Genomic DNA, 17,688 nt, shown 5'->3' with positions numbered 1-17,688 from the left:
TTTTTTGTTTATTTTGTGTGTTTGTTTATATTTTAAAAAGTTTCTTTACCTTCTTTTTTAAAAAACATTCCCTTCTACTGCCCCAGCCAACCACCATCCTTACCCCAAAATCAGTAACCCCCCTAGATAGGTCTTTTAAAAGACAGCCCTGCCCCATTCTGAACCTTAACCCAACCCCTCCCCTTGCTTTTTTACTATTTACCTGAAATAAATTAACCCTAAACTACACCCTGCCCTAACACCAGCTATCATAACCCCAAAAAGAATTTTTGAAGTGAAAATGATCTATTAAGCTGAAGGTCTTAGACCTTGTTCTTCTGTTGGGGCCCTTTCTTTCCTTTTTTCTAGAGGCTATGGAAATTGATGAAGATTCCCCTGGCTTGGAAGAAAATTCCTCTACTGTTTTTTGGGGTGGCTTTTATTATTTTGGTTATTTGAGATTTGAAAACCTAACGGGATGGAGATTGGAGGTAACCTGTGCATCCTCTGTGCACAGAGTTTCATTCCCCAAATCCTCTCATCAAAAGATAACACTGTGACATGTTAGTAGCCTGTGCCTGTGTCTTTTTTTCACAGGAAGGTATTTCTACCTCTTTTGCTCCTCCCAGGTGGAAGGGTCTGGGTGGATCCTGAACCAGAAATTACCCTTTTTGGACATTATGGTGTGGCACACGGAGCACACTGGGTCAAGGGTTGTTGGGCATAACTCAAGTTTTCCTTCAACTACGCATAAATCTTTCGCCTTTTACTAAAGATTTCCGTGGAGGGGGACCGTTGTGAGTTTATTGTATTTTTGGGTGCTCTGCTCAGAGCAGAGCTGCGTAACTTTGGTCAATTGCAGAAAGTCTTTCGTTATGCTTGTGTTTGTCGTGATGAGTTTAGTAGTGATGCTCGCTTTCGAAGCACTGCTTCATGAGGCTTAGAAACCTTTGGGAATCTTTTCTTTCCAATCAATTGGTTCGGAGAGTGTTTCAAACCGGTTTCAAGTCACGTGATTTTAGCAAACGAGGCTTCATTATGTCATGACCGTTTCGAAACGTTTCGAAAATCCGATGGTTCACCACTAGGGGGAGTTGGTCACAAATGACCAGTGTCTAATATGGGTAGTTGAACTCGGGTCAGTTTTATGATGCAAGTTCATAAAACATGCATCCTTCTGACTAATAACACTACCATTTTGTTTACTCTTTTTTATAGACAGATTTAATGACAAAAACGTGCATAATTAAAAGGGGAGATAGTTTTAACGATTTGTTTGCCCTAAATAAAACAAAAAAACATATAATACACTTTAAATTATGTCATAATTAAGTCAAATAAGTTTTTTAAACATATTTTAATACAAATCTTGCTATTATTTTGTAAAATAAAGTGTCAAACGTTTGGACAGATCTGCTTTTACACTATTTTGACCAGCAGGTGTCGCCAGCGAGTGTGGTGTTTCGAACGCTTCGAAAAACTGAATCAATTTTCGAAGCAATTGGTTCAACTGATTCGAAGCTTCGGAAATCTTGGTTTCTCCCATCACTGGTGTTCAGTGGCTTTAAACAAAGGCGCCGGGTAAATCCAACATAGGGACGGCACAGCAGATTTCAGCTCGTGCCGTATGTCTTGCGTTTCATTTGGCAGTCCTGAGACAAAGTAAACCTCCCCGTCGGGGAATCGAACCCCGGTCTTCCGCGTGACAGGCGGAGATACTGTCCACTATACTAACGAGGATTTCATGGGCGTCACGCCGGGCAACATCCCCTTTGAAAGAGTACTCCTTGGCTTCTGTGTAATCAAGTTAGAGACAACAGCAGGAGGCATGAAAGGGAATCGACTGAATCCGTGATCAATTCAGTGCAGATCTGAAACAACAGTTGGTTGAGGACATTCAAAAGTCTTGTTGAGCAATACCTGCCTGCCTGCGTTGGTGGTATAGTGGTGAGCATAGCTGCCTTCCAAGCAGTTGACCCGGGTTCGATTCCCGGCCAACGCACAGCTTTTTGCTCGACCCAGTCGTGAGAATGAGAGCAGCGCAGATCTTAAGCCGATTATGATGCTTAAAGGTGGCTCGTGCAAGTTGTTTGAGAAGTCAAACGAAAAGTAGCTCTCCCCGTCGGGGAATCGAACCCCGGTCTTCCGCGTGACAGGCGGAGATACTGTCCACTATACTAACGAGGATCTGACGCCCGAACTGGGTCGTCGAGCCGAGTCGTCAACCCAGACCGCAGCTTATAACACACGTACTCCCCATTTGTGAGGACAGCCTTCCTGTTTTTTTCCCCACGTTTTTTGTTTATTTTGTGTGTTTGTTTATATTTTAAAAAGTTTCTTTACCTTCTTTTTTAAAAGACATTCCCTTCTACTGCCCCAGCCAACCACCATCCTTACCCCAAAATCAGTAACCCCCCTAGATAGGTCTTTTAAAAGACAGCCCTGCCCCATTCTGAACCTTAACCCAACCCCTCCCCTTGCTTTTTTACTATTTACCTGAAATAAATTAACCCTAAACTACACCCTGCCCTAACACCAGCTATCATAACCCCAAAAAGAATTTTTGAAGTGAAAATGATCTATTAAGCTGAAGGTCTTAGACCTTGTTCTTCTGTTGGGGCCCTTTCTTTCCTTTTTTCTAGAGGCTATGGAAATTGATGAAGATTCCCCTGGCTTGGAAGAAAATTCCTCTACTGTTTTTTGGGGTGGCTTTTATTATTTTGGTTATTTGAGATTTGAAAACCTAACGGGATGGAGATTGGAGGTAACCTGTGCATCCTCTGTGCACAGAGTTTCATTCCCCAAATCCTCTCATCAAAAGATCACACTGTGACATGTTAGTAGCCTGTGCCTGTGTCTTTTTTTCACAGGAAGGTATTTCTACCTCTTTTGCTCCTCCCAGGTGGAAGGGTCTGGGTGGATCCTGAACCAGAAATTACCCTTTTTGGACATTATGGTGTGGCACACGGAGCACACTGGGTCAAGGGTTGTTGGGCATAACTCAAGTTTTCCTTCAACTACGCATAAATCTTTCGCCTTTTACTAAAGATTTCCGTGGAGGGGGACCGTTGTGAGTTTATTGTATTTTTGGGTGCTCTGCTCAGAGCAGAGCTGCGTAACTTTGGTCAATTGCAGAAAGTCTTTCGTTATGCTTGTGTTTGTCGTGATGAGTTTAGTAGTGATGCTCGCTTTCGAAGCACTGCTTCATGAGGCTTAGAAACCTTTGGGAATCTTTTCTTTCCAATCAATTGGTTCGGAGAGTGTTTCAAACCGGTTTCAAGTCACGTGATTTTAGCAAACGAGGCTTCATTATGTCATGACCGTTTCGAAACGTTTCGAAAATCCGATGGTTCACCACTAGGGGGAGTTGGTCACAAATGACCAGTGTCTAATATGGGTAGGTGAACTCGGGTCAGTTTTATGATGCAAGTTCATAAAACATGCATCCTTCTGACTAATAACACTACCATTTTGTTTACTCTTTTTTATAGACAGATTTAATGACAAAAACGTGCATAATTAAAAGGGGAGATAGTTTTAACGATTTGTTTGCCCTAAATAAAACAAAAAAACATATAATACACTTTAAATTATGTCATAATTAAGTCAAATAAGTTTTTTAAACATATTTTAATACAAATCTTGCTATTATTTTGTAAAATAAAGTGTCAAACGTTTGGACAGATCTGCTTTTACACTATTTTGACCAGCAGGTGTCGCCAGCGAGTGTGGTGTTTCGAACGCTTCGAAAAACTGAATCAATTTTCGAAGCAATTGGTTCAACTGATTCGAAGCTTCGGAAATCTTGGTTTCTCCCATCACTGGTGTTCAGTGGCTTTAAACAAAGGCGCCGGGTAAATCCAACATAGGGACGGCACAGCAGATTTCAGCTCGTGCCGTATGTCTTGCGTTTCATTTGGCAGTCCTGAGACAAAGTAAACCTCCCCGTCGGGGAATCGAACCCCGGTCTTCCGCGTGACAGGCGGAGATACTGTCCACTATACTAACGAGGATTTCATGGGCGTCACGCCGGGCAACATCCTCTTTGAAAGAGTACTCCTTGGCTTCTGTGTAATCAAGTTAGAGACAACAGCAGGAGGCATGAAAGGGAATCGACTGAATCCGTGATCAATTCAGTGCAGATCTGAAACAACAGTTGGTTGAGGACATTCACAAGTCTTGTTGAGCAATACCCGCCTGCCTGCGTTGGTGGTATAGTGGTGAGCATAGCTGCCTTCCAAGCAGTTGACCCGGGTTCGATTCCCGGCCAACGCACAGCTTTTTGCTCGACCCAGTCGTGAGAATGAGAGCAGCGCAGATCTTAAGCCGATTATGATGCTTAAAGGTGGCTCGTGCAAGTTGTTTGAGAAGTCAAACGAAAAGTAGCTCTCCCCGTCGGGGAATAAAACCCCGGTCTTCCGCGTGACAGGCGGAGATACTGTCCACTATACTAACGAGGATCTGACGCCCGAACTGGGTCGTCGAGCCGAGTCGTCAACCCAGACCGCAGCTTATAACACACGTACTCCCCATTTGTGAGGACAGCCTTCCTGTTTTTTTCCCCACGTTTTTTGTTTATTTTGTGTGTTTGTTTATATTTTAAAAAGTTTCTTTACCTTCTTTTTTAAAAAACATTCCCTTCTACTGCCCCAGCCAACCACCATCCTTACCCCAAAATCAGTAACCCCCCTAGATAGGTCTTTTAAAAGACAGCCCTGCCCCATTCTGAACCTTAACCCAACCCCTCCCCTTGCTTTTTTACTATTTACCTGAAATAAATTAACCCTAAACTACACCCTGCCCTAACACCAGCTATCATAACCCCAAAAAGAATTTTTGAAGTGAAAATGATCTATTAAGCTGAAGGTCTTAGACCTTGTTCTTCTGTTGGGGCCCTTTCTTTCCTTTTTTCTAGAGGCTATGGAAATTGATGAAGATTCCCCTGGCTTGGAAGAAAATTCCTCTACTGTTTTTTGGGGTGGCTTTTATTATTTTGGTTATTTGAGATTTGAAAACCTAACGGGATGGAGATTGGAGGTAACCTGTGCATCCTCTGTGCACAGAGTTTCATTCCCCAAATCCTCTCATCAAAAGATCACACTGTGACATGTTAGTAGCCTGTGCCTGTGTCTTTTTTTCACAGGAAGGTATTTCTACCTCTTTTGCTCCTCCCAGGTGGAAGGGTCTGGGTGGATCCTGAACCAGAAATTACCCTTTTTGGACATTATGGTGTGGCACACGGAGCACACTGGGTCAAGGGTTGTTGGGCATAACTCAAGATTTCCTTCAACTACGCATAAATCTTTCGCCTTTTACTAAAGATTTCCGTGGAGGGGGACCGTTGTGAGTTTATTGTATTTTTGGGTGCTCTGCTCAGAGCAGAGCTGCGTAACTTTGGTCAATTGCAGAAAGTCTTTCGTTATGCTTGTGTTTGTCGTGATGAGTTTAGTAGTGATGCTCGCTTTCGAAGCACTGCTTCATGAGGCTTAGAAACCTTTGGGAATCTTTTCTTTCCAATCAATTGGTTCGGAGAGTGTTTCAAACCGGTTTCAAGTCACGTGATTTTAGCAAACGAGGCTTCATTATGTCATGACCGTTTCGAAACGTTTCGAAAATCCGATGGTTCACCACTAGGGGGAGTTGGTCACAAATGACCAGTGTCTAATATGGGTAGGTGAACTCGGGTCAGTTTTATGATGCAAGTTCATAAAACATGCATCCTTCTGACTAATAACACTACCATTTTGTTTACTCTTTTTTATAGACAGATTTAATGACAAAAACGTGCATAATTAAAAGGGGAGATAGTTTTAACGATTTGTTTGCCCTAAATAAAACAAAAAAACATATAATACACTTTAAATTATGTCATAATTAAGTCAAATAAGTTTTTTAAACATATTTTAATACAAATCTTGCTATTATTTTGTAAAATAAAGTGTCAAACGTTTGGACAGATCTGCTTTTACACTATTTTGACCAGCAGGTGTCGCCAGCGAGTGTGGTGTTTCGAACGCTTCGAAAAACTGAATCAATTTTCGAAGCAATTGGTTCAACTGATTCGAAGCTTCGGAAATCTTGGTTTCTCCCATCACTGGTGTTCAGTGGCTTTAAACAAAGGCGCCGGGTAAATCCAACATAGGGACGGCACAGCAGATTTCAGCTCGTGCCGTATGTCTTGCGTTTCATTTGGCAGTCCTGAGACAAAGTAAACCTCCCCGTCGGGGAATCGAACCCCGGTCTTCCGCGTGACAGGCGGAGATACTGTCCACTATACTAACGAGGATTTCATGGGCGTCACGCCGGGCAACATCCCCTTTGAAAGAGTACTCCTTGGCTTCTGTGTAATCAAGTTAGAGACAACAGCAGGAGGCATGAAAGGGAATCGACTGAATCCGTGATCAATTCAGTGCAGATCTGAAACAACAGTTGGTTGAGGACATTCAAAAGTCTTGTTGAGCAATACCTGCCTGCCTGCGTTGGTGGTATAGTGGTGAGCATAGCTGCCTTCCAAGCAGTTGACCCGGGTTCGATTCCCGGCCAACGCACAGCTTTTTGCTCGACCCAGTCGTGAGAATGAGAGCAGCGCAGATCTTAAGCCGATTATGATGCTTAAAGGTGGCTCGTGCAAGTTGTTTGAGAAGTCAAACGAAAAGTAGCTCTCCCCGTCGGGGAATCGAACCCCGGTCTTCCGCGTGACAGGCGGAGATACTGTCCACTATACTAACGAGGATCTGACGCCCGAACTGGGTCGTCGAGCCGAGTCGTCAACCCAGACCGCAGCTTATAACACACGTACTCCCCATTTGTGAGGACAGCCTTCCTGTTTTTTTCCCCACGTTTTTTGTTTATTTTGTGTGTTTGTTTATATTTTAAAAAGTTTCTTTACCTTCTTTTTTAAAAGACATTCCCTTCTACTGCCCCAGCCAACCACCATCCTTACCCCAAAATCAGTAACCCCCCTAGATAGGTCTTTTAAAAGACAGCCCTGCCCCATTCTGAACCTTAACCCAACCCCTCCCCTTGCTTTTTTACTATTTACCTGAAATAAATTAACCCTAAACTACACCCTGCCCTAACACCAGCTATCATAACCCCAAAAAGAATTTTTGAAGTGAAAATGATCTATTAAGCTGAAGGTCTTAGACCTTGTTCTTCTGTTGGGGCCCTTTCTTTCCTTTTTTCTAGAGGCTATGGAAATTGATGAAGATTCCCCTGGCTTGGAAGAAAATTCCTCTACTGTTTTTTGGGGTGGCTTTTATTATTTTGGTTATTTGAGATTTGAAAACCTAACGGGATGGAGATTGGAGGTAACCTGTGCATCCTCTGTGCACAGAGTTTCATTCCCCAAATCCTCTCATCAAAAGATCACACTGTGACATGTTAGTAGCCTGTGCCTGTGTCTTTTTTTCACAGGAAGGTATTTCTACCTCTTTTGCTCCTCCCAGGTGGAAGGGTCTGGGTGGATCCTGAACCAGAAATTACCCTTTTTGGACATTATGGTGTGGCACACGGAGCACACTGGGTCAAGGGTTGTTGGGCATAACTCAAGTTTTCCTTCAACTACGCATAAATCTTTCGCCTTTTACTAAAGATTTCCGTGGAGGGGGACCGTTGTGAGTTTATTGTATTTTTGGGTGCTCTGCTCAGAGCAGAGCTGCGTAACTTTGGTCAATTGCAGAAAGTCTTTCGTTATGCTTGTGTTTGTCGTGATGAGTTTAGTAGTGATGCTCGCTTTCGAAGCACTGCTTCATGAGGCTTAGAAACCTTTGGGAATCTTTTCTTTCCAATCAATTGGTTCGGAGAGTGTTTCAAACCGGTTTCAAGTCACGTGATTTTAGCAAACGAGGCTTCATTATGTCATGACCGTTTCGAAACGTTTCGAAAATCCGATGGTTCACCACTAGGGGGAGTTGGTCACAAATGACCAGTGTCTAATATGGGTAGGTGAACTCGGGTCAGTTTTATGATGCAAGTTCATAAAACATGCATCCTTCTGACTAATAACACTACCATTTTGTTTACTCTTTTTTATAGACAGATTTAATGACAAAAACGTGCATAATTAAAAGGGGAGATAGTTTTAACGATTTGTTTGCCCTAAATAAAACAAAAAAACATATAATACACTTTAAATTATGTCATAATTAAGTCAAATAAGTTTTTTAAACATATTTTAATACAAATCTTGCTATTATTTTGTAAAATAAAGTGTCAAACGTTTGGACAGATCTGCTTTTACACTATTTTGACCAGCAGGTGTCGCCAGCGAGTGTGGTGTTTCGAACGCTTCGAAAAACTGAATCAATTTTCGAAGCAATTGGTTCAACTGATTCGAAGCTTCGGAAATCTTGGTTTCTCCCATCACTGGTGTTCAGTGGCTTTAAACAAAGGCGCCGGGTAAATCCAACATAGGGACGGCACAGCAGATTTCAGCTCGTGCCGTATGTCTTGCGTTTCATTTGGCAGTCCTGAGACAAAGTAAACCTCCCCGTCGGGGAATCGAACCCCGGTCTTCCGCGTGACAGGCGGAGATACTGTCCACTATACTAACGAGGATTTCATGGGCGTCACGCCGGGCAACATCCTCTTTGAAAGAGTACTCCTTGGCTTCTGTGTAATCAAGTTAGAGACAACAGCAGGAGGCATGAAAGGGAATCGACTGAATCCGTGATCAATTCAGTGCAGATCTGAAACAACAGTTGGTTGAGGACATTCACAAGTCTTGTTGAGCAATACCCGCCTGCCTGCGTTGGTGGTATAGTGGTGAGCATAGCTGCCTTCCAAGCAGTTGACCCGGGTTCGATTCCCGGCCAACGCACAGCTTTTTGCTCGACCCAGTCGTGAGAATGAGAGCAGCGCAGATCTTAAGCCGATTATGATGCTTAAAGGTGGCTCGTGCAAGTTGTTTGAGAAGTCAAACGAAAAGTAGCTCTCCCCGTCGGGGAATAAAACCCCGGTCTTCCGCGTGACAGGCGGAGATACTGTCCACTATACTAACGAGGATCTGACGCCCGAACTGGGTCGTCGAGCCGAGTCGTCAACCCAGACCGCAGCTTATAACACACGTACTCCCCATTTGTGAGGACAGCCTTCCTGTTTTTTTCCCCACGTTTTTTGTTTATTTTGTGTGTTTGTTTATATTTTAAAAAGTTTCTTTACCTTCTTTTTTAAAAAACATTCCCTTCTACTGCCCCAGCCAACCACCATCCTTACCCCAAAATCAGTAACCCCCCTAGATAGGTCTTTTAAAAGACAGCCCTGCCCCATTCTGAACCTTAACCCAACCCCTCCCCTTGCTTTTTTACTATTTACCTGAAATAAATTAACCCTAAACTACACCCTGCCCTAACACCAGCTATCATAACCCCAAAAAGAATTTTTGAAGTGAAAATGATCTATTAAGCTGAAGGTCTTAGACCTTGTTCTTCTGTTGGGGCCCTTTCTTTCCTTTTTTCTAGAGGCTATGGAAATTGATGAAGATTCCCCTGGCTTGGAAGAAAATTCCTCTACTGTTTTTTGGGGTGGCTTTTATTATTTTGGTTATTTGAGATTTGAAAACCTAACGGGATGGAGATTGGAGGTAACCTGTGCATCCTCTGTGCACAGAGTTTCATTCCCCAAATCCTCTCATCAAAAGATCACACTGTGACATGTTAGTAGCCTGTGCCTGTGTCTTTTTTTCACAGGAAGGTATTTCTACCTCTTTTGCTCCTCCCAGGTGGAAGGGTCTGGGTGGATCCTGAACCAGAAATTACCCTTTTTGGACATTATGGTGTGGCACACGGAGCACACTGGGTCAAGGGTTGTTGGGCATAACTCAAGATTTCCTTCAACTACGCATAAATCTTTCGCCTTTTACTAAAGATTTCCGTGGAGGGGGACCGTTGTGAGTTTATTGTATTTTTGGGTGCTCTGCTCAGAGCAGAGCTGCGTAACTTTGGTCAATTGCAGAAAGTCTTTCGTTATGCTTGTGTTTGTCGTGATGAGTTTAGTAGTGATGCTCGCTTTCGAAGCACTGCTTCATGAGGCTTAGAAACCTTTGGGAATCTTTTCTTTCCAATCAATTGGTTCGGAGAGTGTTTCAAACCGGTTTCAAGTCACGTGATTTTAGCAAACGAGGCTTCATTATGTCATGACCGTTTCGAAACGTTTCGAAAATCCGATGGTTCACCACTAGGGGGAGTTGGTCACAAATGACCAGTGTCTAATATGGGTAGGTGAACTCGGGTCAGTTTTATGATGCAAGTTCATAAAACATGCATCCTTCTGACTAATAACACTACCATTTTGTTTACTCTTTTTTATAGACAGATTTAATGACAAAAACGTGCATAATTAAAAGGGGAGATAGTTTTAACGATTTGTTTGCCCTAAATAAAACAAAAAAACATATAATACACTTTAAATTATGTCATAATTAAGTCAAATAAGTTTTTTAAACATATTTTAATACAAATCTTGCTATTATTTTGTAAAATAAAGTGTCAAACGTTTGGACAGATCTGCTTTTACACTATTTTGACCAGCAGGTGTCGCCAGCGAGTGTGGTGTTTCGAACGCTTCGAAAAACTGAATCAATTTTCGAAGCAATTGGTTCAACTGATTCGAAGCTTCGGAAATCTTGGTTTCTCCCATCACTGGTGTTCAGTGGCTTTAAACAAAGGCGCCGGGTAAATCCAACATAGGGACGGCACAGCATATTTCAGCTCGTGCCGTATGTCTTGCGTTTCATTTGGCAGTCCTGAGACAAAGTAAACCTCCCCGTCGGGGAATCGAACCCCGGTCTTCCGCGTGACAGGCGGAGATACTGTCCACTATACTAACGAGGATTTCATGGGCGTCACGCCGGGCAACATCCCCTTTGAAAGAGTACTCCTTGGCTTCTGTGTAATCAAGTTAGAGACAACAGCAGGAGGCATGAAAGGGAATCGACTGAATCCGTGATCAATTCAGTGCAGATCTGAAACAACAGTTGGTTGAGGACATTCACAAGTCTTGTTGAGCAATACCCGCCTGCCTGCGTTGGTGGTATAGTGGTGAGCATAGCTGCCTTCCAAGCAGTTGACCCGGGTTCGATTCCCGGCCAACGCACAGCTTTTTGCTCGACCCAGTCGTGAGAATGAGAGCAGCGCAGATCTTAAGCCGATTATGATGCTTAAAGGTGGCTCGTGCAAGTTGTTTGAGAAGTCAAACGAAAAGTAGCTCTCCCCGTCGGGGAATCGAACCCCGGTCTTCCGCGTGACAGGCGGAGATACTGTCCACTATACTAACGAGGATCTGACGCCCGAACTGGGTCGTCGAGCCGAGTCGTCAACCCAGACCGCAGCTTATAACACACGTACTCCCCATTTGTGAGGACAGCCTTCCTGTTTTTTTCCCCACGTTTTTTGTTTATTTTGTGTGTTTGTTTATATTTTAAAAAGTTTCTTTACCTTCTTTTTTAAAAAACATTCCCTTCTACTGCCCCAGCCAACCACCATCCTTACCCCAAAATCAGTAACCCCCCTAGATAGGTCTTTTAAAAGACAGCCCTGCCCCATTCTGAACCTTAACCCAACCCCTCCCCTTGCTTTTTTACTATTTACCTGAAATAAATTAACCCTAAACTACACCCTGCCCTAACACCAGCTATCATAACCCCAAAAAGAATTTTTGAAGTGAAAATGATCTATTAAGCTGAAGGTCTTAGACCTTGTTCTTCTGTTGGGGCCCTTTCTTTCCTTTTTTCTAGAGGCTATGGAAATTGATGAAGATTCCCCTGGCTTGGAAGAAAATTCCTCTACTGTTTTTTGGGGTGGCTTTTATTATTTTGGTTATTTGAGATTTGAAAACCTAACGGGATGGAGATTGGAGGTAACCTGTGCATCCTCTGTGCACAGAGTTTCATTCCCCAAATCCTCTCATCAAAAGATCACACTGTGACATGTTAGTAGCCTGTGCCTGTGTCTTTTTTTCACAGGAAGGTATTTCTACCTCTTTTGCTCCTCCCAGGTGGAAGGGTCTGGGTGGATCCTGAACCAGAAATTACCCTTTTTGGACATTATGGTGTGGCACACGGAGCACACTGGGTCAAGGGTTGTTGGGCATAACTCAAGTTTTCCTTCAACTACGCATAAATCTTTCGCCTTTTACTAAAGATTTCCGTGGAGGGGGACCGTTGTGAGTTTATTGTATTTTTGGGTGCTCTGCTCAGAGCAGAGCTGCGTAACTTTGGTCAATTGCAGAAAGTCTTTCGTTATGCTTGTGTTTGTCGTGATGAGTTTAGTAGTGATGCTCGCTTTCGAAGCACTGCTTCATGAGGCTTAGAAACCTTTGGGAATCTTTTCTTTCCAATCAATTGGTTCGGAGAGTGTTTCAAACCGGTTTCAAGTCACGTGATTTTAGCAAACGAGGCTTCATTATGTCATGACCGTTTCGAAACGTTTCGAAAATCCGATGGTTCACCACTAGGGGGAGTTGGTCACAAATGACCAGTGTCTAATATGGGTAGGTGAACTCGGGTCAGTTTTATGATGCAAGTTCATAAAACATGCATCCTTCTGACTAATAACACTACCATTTTGTTTACTCTTTTTTATAGACAGATTTAATGACAAAAACGTGCATAATTAAAAGGGGAGATAGTTTTAACGATTTGTTTGCCCTAAATAAAACAAAAAAACATATAATACACTTTAAATTATGTCATAATTAAGTCAAATAAGTTTTTTAAACATATTTTAATACAAATCTTGCTATTATTTTGTAAAATAAAGTGTCAAACGTTTGGACAGATCTGCTTTTACACTATTTTGACCAGCAGGTGTCGCCAGCGAGTGTGGTGTTTCGAACGCTTCGAAAAACTGAATCAATTTTCGAAGCAATTGGTTCAACTGATTCGAAGCTTCGGAAATCTTGGTTTCTCCCATCACTGGTGTTCAGTGGCTTTAAACAAAGGCGCCGGGTAAATCCAACATAGGGACGGCACAGCATATTTCAGCTCGTGCCGTATGTCTTGCGTTTCATTTGGCAGTCCTGAGACAAAGTAAACCTCCCCGTCGGGGAATCGAACCCCGGTCTTCCGCGTGACAGGCGGAGATACTGTCCACTATACTAACGAGGATTTCATGGGCGTCACGCCGGGCAACATCCCCTTTGAAAGAGTACTCCTTGGCTTCTGTGTAATCAAGTTAGAGACAACAGCAGGAGGCATGAAAGGGAATCGACTGAATCCGTGATCAATTCAGTGCAGATCTGAAACAACAGTTGGTTGAGGACATTCACAAGTCTTGTTGAGCAATACCCGCCTGCCTGCGTTGGTGGTATAGTGGTGAGCATAGCTGCCTTCCAAGCAGTTGACCCGGGTTCGATTCCCGGCCAACGCACAGCTTTTTGCTCGACCCAGTCGTGAGAATGAGAGCAGCGCAGATCTTAAGCCGATTATGATGCTTAAAGGTGGCTCGTGCAAGTTGTTTGAGAAGTCAAACGAAAAGTAGCTCTCCCCGTCGGGGAATCGAACCCCGGTCTTCCGCGTGACAGGCGGAGATACTGTCCACTATACTAACGAGGATCTGACGCCCGAACTGGGTCGTCGAGCCGAGTCGTCAACCCAGACCGCAGCTTATAACACACGTACTCCCCATTTGTGAGGACAGCCTTCCTGTTTTTTTCCCCACGTTTTTTGTTTATTTTGTGTGTTTGTTTATATTTTAAAAAGTTTCTTTACCTTCTTTTTTAAAAAACATTCCCTTCTACTGCCCCAGCCAACCACCATCCTTACCCCAAAATCAGTAACCCCCCTAGATAGGTCTTTTAAAAGACAGCCCTGCCCCATTCTGAACCTTAACCCAACCCCTCCCCTTGCTTTTTTACTATTTACCTGAAATAAATTAACCCTAAACTACACCCTGCCCTAACACCAGCTATCATAACCCCAAAAAGAATTTTTGAAGTGAAAATGATCTATTAAGCTGAAGGTCTTAGACCTTGTTCTTCTGTTGGGGCCCTTTCTTTCCTTTTTTCTAGAGGCTATGGAAATTGATGAAGATTCCCCTGGCTTGGAAGAAAATTCCTCTACTGTTTTTTGGGGTGGCTTTTATTATTTTGGTTATTTGAGATTTGAAAACCTAACGGGATGGAGATTGGAGGTAACCTGTGCATCCTCTGTGCACAGAGTTTCATTCCCCAAATCCTCTCATCAAAAGATCACACTGTGACATGTTAGTAGCCTGTGCCTGTGTCTTTTTTTCACAGGAAGGTATTTCTACCTCTTTTGCTCCTCCCAGGTGGAAGGGTCTGGGTGGATCCTGAACCAGAAATTACCCTTTTTGGACATTATGGTGTGGCACACGGAGCACACTGGGTCAAGGGTTGTTGGGCATAACTCAAGTTTTCCTTCAACTACGCATAAATCTTTCGCCTTTTACTAAAGATTTCCGTGGAGGGGGACCGTTGTGAGTTTATTGTATTTTTGGGTGCTCTGCTCAGAGCAGAGCTGCGTAACTTTGGTCAATTGCAGAAAGTCTTTCGTTATGCTTGTGTTTGTCGTGATGAGTTTAGTAGTGATGCTCGCTTTCGAGCACTGCTTCATGAGGCTTAGAAACCTTTGGGAATCTTTTCTTTCCAATCAATTGGTTCGGAGAGTGTTTCAAACCGGTTTCAAGTCACGTGATTTTAGCAAACGAGGCTTCATGATGTCATGACCGTTTCGAAACGTTTCGAAAATCCGATGGTTCACCACTAGGGGGAGTTGGTCACAAATGACCAGTGTCTAATATGGGTAGGTGAACTCGGGTCAGTTTTATGATGCAAGTTCATAAAACATGCATCCTTCTGACTAATAACACTACCATTTTGTTTACTCTTTTTTATAGACAGATTTAATGACAAAAACGTGCATAATTAAAAGGGGAGATAGTTTTAACGATTTGTTTGCCCTAAATAAAACAAAAAAACATATAATACACTTTAAATTATGTCATAATTAAGTCAAATAAGTTTTTTAAACATATTTTAATACAAATCTTGCTATTATTTTGTAAAATAAAGTGTCAAACGTTTGGACAGATCTGCTTTTACACTATTTTGACCAGCAGGTGTCGCCAGCGAGTGTGGTGTTTCGAACGCTTCGAAAAACTGAATCAATTTTCGAAGCAATTGGTTCAACTGATTCGAAGCTTCGGAAATCTTGGTTTCTCCCATCACTGGTGTTCAGTGGCTTTAAACAAAGGCGCCGGGTAAATCCAACATAGGGACGGCACAGCAGATTTCAGCTCGTGCCGTATGTCTTGCGTTTCATTTGGCAGTCCTGAGACAAAGTAAACCTCCCCGTCGGGGAATCGAACCCCGGTCTTCCGCGTGACAGGCGGAGATACTGTCCACTATACTAACGAGGATTTCATGGGCGTCACGCCGGGCAACATCCCCTTTGAAAGAGTACTCCTTGGCTTCTGTGTAATCAAGTTAGAGACAACAGCAGGAGGCATGAAAGGGAATCGACTGAATCCGTGATCAATTCAGTGCAGATCTGAAACAACAGTTGGTTGAGGACATTCACAAGTCTTGTTGAGCAATACCCGCCTGCCTGCGTTGGTGGTATAGTGGTGAGCATAGCTGCCTTCCAAGCAGTTGACCCGGGTTCGATTCCCGGCCAACGCACAGCTTTTTGCTCGACCCAGTCGTGAGAATGAGAGCAGCGCAGATCTTAAGCCGATTATGATGCTTAAAGGTGGCTCGTGCAAGTTGTTTGAGAAGTCAAACGAAAAGTAGCTCTCCCCGTCGGGGAATCGAACCCCGGTCTTCCGCGTGACAGGCGGAGATACTGTCCACTATACTAACGAGGATCTGACGCCCGAACTGGGTCGTCGAGCCGAGTCGTCAACCCAGACCGCAGCTTATAACACACGTACTCCCCATTTATGAGGACAGCCTTCCTGTTTTTTTCCCCACGTTTTTTGTTTATTTTGTGTGTTTGTTTATATTTTAAAAAGTTTCTTTACCTTCTTTTTTAAAAAACATTCCCTTCTACTGCCCCAGCCAACCACCATCCTTACCCCAAAATCAGTAACCCCCCTAGATAGGTCTTTTAAAAGACAGCCCTGCCCCATTCTGAACCTTAACCCAACCCCTCCCCTTGCTTTTTTACTATTTACCTGAAATAAATTAACCCTAAACTACACCCTGCCCTAACACCAGCTATCATAACCCCAAAAAGAATTTTTGAAGTGAAAATGATCTATTAAGCTGAAGGTCTTAGACCTTGTTCTTCTGTTGGGGCCCTTTCTTTCCTTTTTTCTAGAGGCTATGGAAATTGATGAAGATTCCCCTGGCTTGGAAGAAAATTCCTCTACTGTTTTTTGGGGTGGCTTTTATTATTTTGGTTATTTGAGATTTGAAAACCTAACGGGATGGAGATTGGAGGTAACCTGTGCATCCTCTGTGCACAGAGTTTCATTCCCCAAATCCTCTCATCAAAAGATCACACTGTGACATGTTAGTAGCCTGTGCCTGTGTCTTTTTTTCACAGGAAGGTATTTCTACCTCTTTTGCTCCTCCCAGGTGGAAGGGTCTGGGTGGATCCTGAACCAGAAATTACCCTTTTTGGACATTATGGTGTGGCACACGGAGCACACTGGGTCAAGGGTTGTTGGGCATAACTCAAGTTTTCCTTCAACTACGCATAAATCTTTCGCCTTTTACTAAAGATTTCCGTGGAGGGGGACCGTTGTGAGTTTATTGTATTTTTGGGTGCTCTGCTCAGAGCAGAGCTGCGTAACTTTGGTCAATTGCAGAAAGTCTTTCGTTATGCTTGTGTTTGTCGTGATGAGTTTAGTAGTGATGCTCGCTTTCGAAGCACTGCTTCATGAGGCTTAGAAACCTTTGGGAATCTTTTCTTTCCAATCAATTGGTTCGGAGAGTGTTTCAAACCGGTTTCAAGTCACGTGATTTTAGCAAACGAGGCTTCATGATGTCATGACCGTTTCGAAACGTTTCGAAAATCCGATGGTTCACCACTAGGGGGAGTTGGTCACAAATGACCAGTGTCTAATATGGGTAGGTGAACTCGGGTCAGTTTTATGATGCAAGTTCATAAAACATGCATCCTTCTGACTAATAACACTACCATTTTGTTTACTCTTTTTTATAGACAGATTTAATGACAAAAACGTGCATAATTAAAAGGGGAGATAGTTTTAACGATTTGTTTGCCCTAAATAAAACAAAAAAACATATAATACACTTTAAATTATGTCATAATTAAGTCAAATAAGTTTTTTAAACATATTTTAATACAAATCTTGCTATTATTTTGTAAAATAAAGTGTCAAACGTTTGGACAGATCTGCTTTTACACTATTTTGACCAGCAGGTGTCGCCAGCGAGTGTGGTGTTTCGAACGCTTCGAAAAACTGAATCAATTTTCGAAGCAATTGGTTCAACTGATTCGAAGCTTCGGAAATCTTGGTTTCTCCCATCACTGGTGTTCAGTGGCTTTAAACAAAGGCGCCGGGTAAATCCAACATAGGGACGGCACAGCAGATTTCAGCTCGTGCCGTATGTCTTGCGTTTCATTTGGCAGTCCTGAGACAAAGTAAACCTCCCCGTCGGGGAATCGAACCCCGGTCTTCCGCGTGACAGGCGGAGATACTGTCCACTATACTAACGAGGATTTCATGGGCGTCACGCCGGGCAACATCCCCTTTGAAAGAGTACTCCTTGGCTTCTGTG

General features: G+C 43.1%; 15 non-coding genes across 15 annotated transcripts; all 15 read left to right on the top strand.

Moving 5' to 3' along the window:
- Positions 1–703: 703 nt before the first annotated feature.
- LOC135728417 (U5 spliceosomal RNA) lies at positions 704–819 on the top strand. Its single transcript, XR_010525563.2, has one exon. It is a non-coding gene; the product is annotated as a U5 spliceosomal RNA (small nuclear RNA).
- A 1,090-nt stretch (positions 820–1,909) lies between these two features.
- trnag-ucc (transfer RNA glycine (anticodon UCC)) lies at positions 1,910–1,981 on the top strand. Its single transcript has one exon. It is a non-coding gene; the product is annotated as a tRNA-Gly (tRNA).
- Positions 1,982–2,976: 995 nt separating this feature from the next.
- On the top strand, positions 2,977–3,092 carry LOC135728406 (U5 spliceosomal RNA). The gene has a single exon (XR_010525552.1). It is a non-coding gene; the product is annotated as a U5 spliceosomal RNA (small nuclear RNA).
- A 1,090-nt stretch (positions 3,093–4,182) lies between these two features.
- trnag-ucc (transfer RNA glycine (anticodon UCC)) lies at positions 4,183–4,254 on the top strand. The gene has a single exon. It is a non-coding gene; the product is annotated as a tRNA-Gly (tRNA).
- Positions 4,255–5,249: 995 nt separating this feature from the next.
- Positions 5,250–5,365, top strand: LOC135728416 (U5 spliceosomal RNA). The gene has a single exon (XR_010525562.2). It is a non-coding gene; the product is annotated as a U5 spliceosomal RNA (small nuclear RNA).
- Positions 5,366–6,455: 1,090 nt separating this feature from the next.
- trnag-ucc (transfer RNA glycine (anticodon UCC)) lies at positions 6,456–6,527 on the top strand. Its single transcript has one exon. It is a non-coding gene; the product is annotated as a tRNA-Gly (tRNA).
- A 995-nt stretch (positions 6,528–7,522) lies between these two features.
- LOC135728405 (U5 spliceosomal RNA) lies at positions 7,523–7,638 on the top strand. The gene has a single exon (XR_010525551.1). It is a non-coding gene; the product is annotated as a U5 spliceosomal RNA (small nuclear RNA).
- A 1,090-nt stretch (positions 7,639–8,728) lies between these two features.
- On the top strand, positions 8,729–8,800 carry trnag-ucc (transfer RNA glycine (anticodon UCC)). Its single transcript has one exon. It is a non-coding gene; the product is annotated as a tRNA-Gly (tRNA).
- Positions 8,801–9,795: 995 nt separating this feature from the next.
- Positions 9,796–9,911, top strand: LOC141280167 (U5 spliceosomal RNA). Its single transcript, XR_012334960.1, has one exon. It is a non-coding gene; the product is annotated as a U5 spliceosomal RNA (small nuclear RNA).
- Positions 9,912–11,001: 1,090 nt separating this feature from the next.
- trnag-ucc (transfer RNA glycine (anticodon UCC)) lies at positions 11,002–11,073 on the top strand. Its single transcript has one exon. It is a non-coding gene; the product is annotated as a tRNA-Gly (tRNA).
- Positions 11,074–12,068: 995 nt separating this feature from the next.
- Positions 12,069–12,184, top strand: LOC135728403 (U5 spliceosomal RNA). Its single transcript, XR_010525549.1, has one exon. It is a non-coding gene; the product is annotated as a U5 spliceosomal RNA (small nuclear RNA).
- Positions 12,185–13,274: 1,090 nt separating this feature from the next.
- Positions 13,275–13,346, top strand: trnae-uuc (transfer RNA glutamic acid (anticodon UUC)). The gene has a single exon. It is a non-coding gene; the product is annotated as a tRNA-Gly (tRNA).
- Positions 13,347–14,341: 995 nt separating this feature from the next.
- Positions 14,342–14,457, top strand: LOC135728413 (U5 spliceosomal RNA). The gene has a single exon (XR_010525559.1). It is a non-coding gene; the product is annotated as a U5 spliceosomal RNA (small nuclear RNA).
- A 1,089-nt stretch (positions 14,458–15,546) lies between these two features.
- On the top strand, positions 15,547–15,618 carry trnag-ucc (transfer RNA glycine (anticodon UCC)). The gene has a single exon. It is a non-coding gene; the product is annotated as a tRNA-Gly (tRNA).
- Positions 15,619–16,613: 995 nt separating this feature from the next.
- Positions 16,614–16,729, top strand: LOC135728419 (U5 spliceosomal RNA). The gene has a single exon (XR_010525565.2). It is a non-coding gene; the product is annotated as a U5 spliceosomal RNA (small nuclear RNA).
- Positions 16,730–17,688: the final 959 nt, after the last annotated feature.

This window comes from Paramisgurnus dabryanus, chromosome 13, assembly GCF_030506205.2.
Source record: "Paramisgurnus dabryanus chromosome 13, PD_genome_1.1, whole genome shotgun sequence".
NCBI lineage: Eukaryota > Metazoa > Chordata > Actinopteri > Cypriniformes > Cobitidae > Paramisgurnus > Paramisgurnus dabryanus.
Note: the sequence above shows the minus strand (reverse complement) of the source record. Positions and strands in the feature narration are given on the sequence as shown.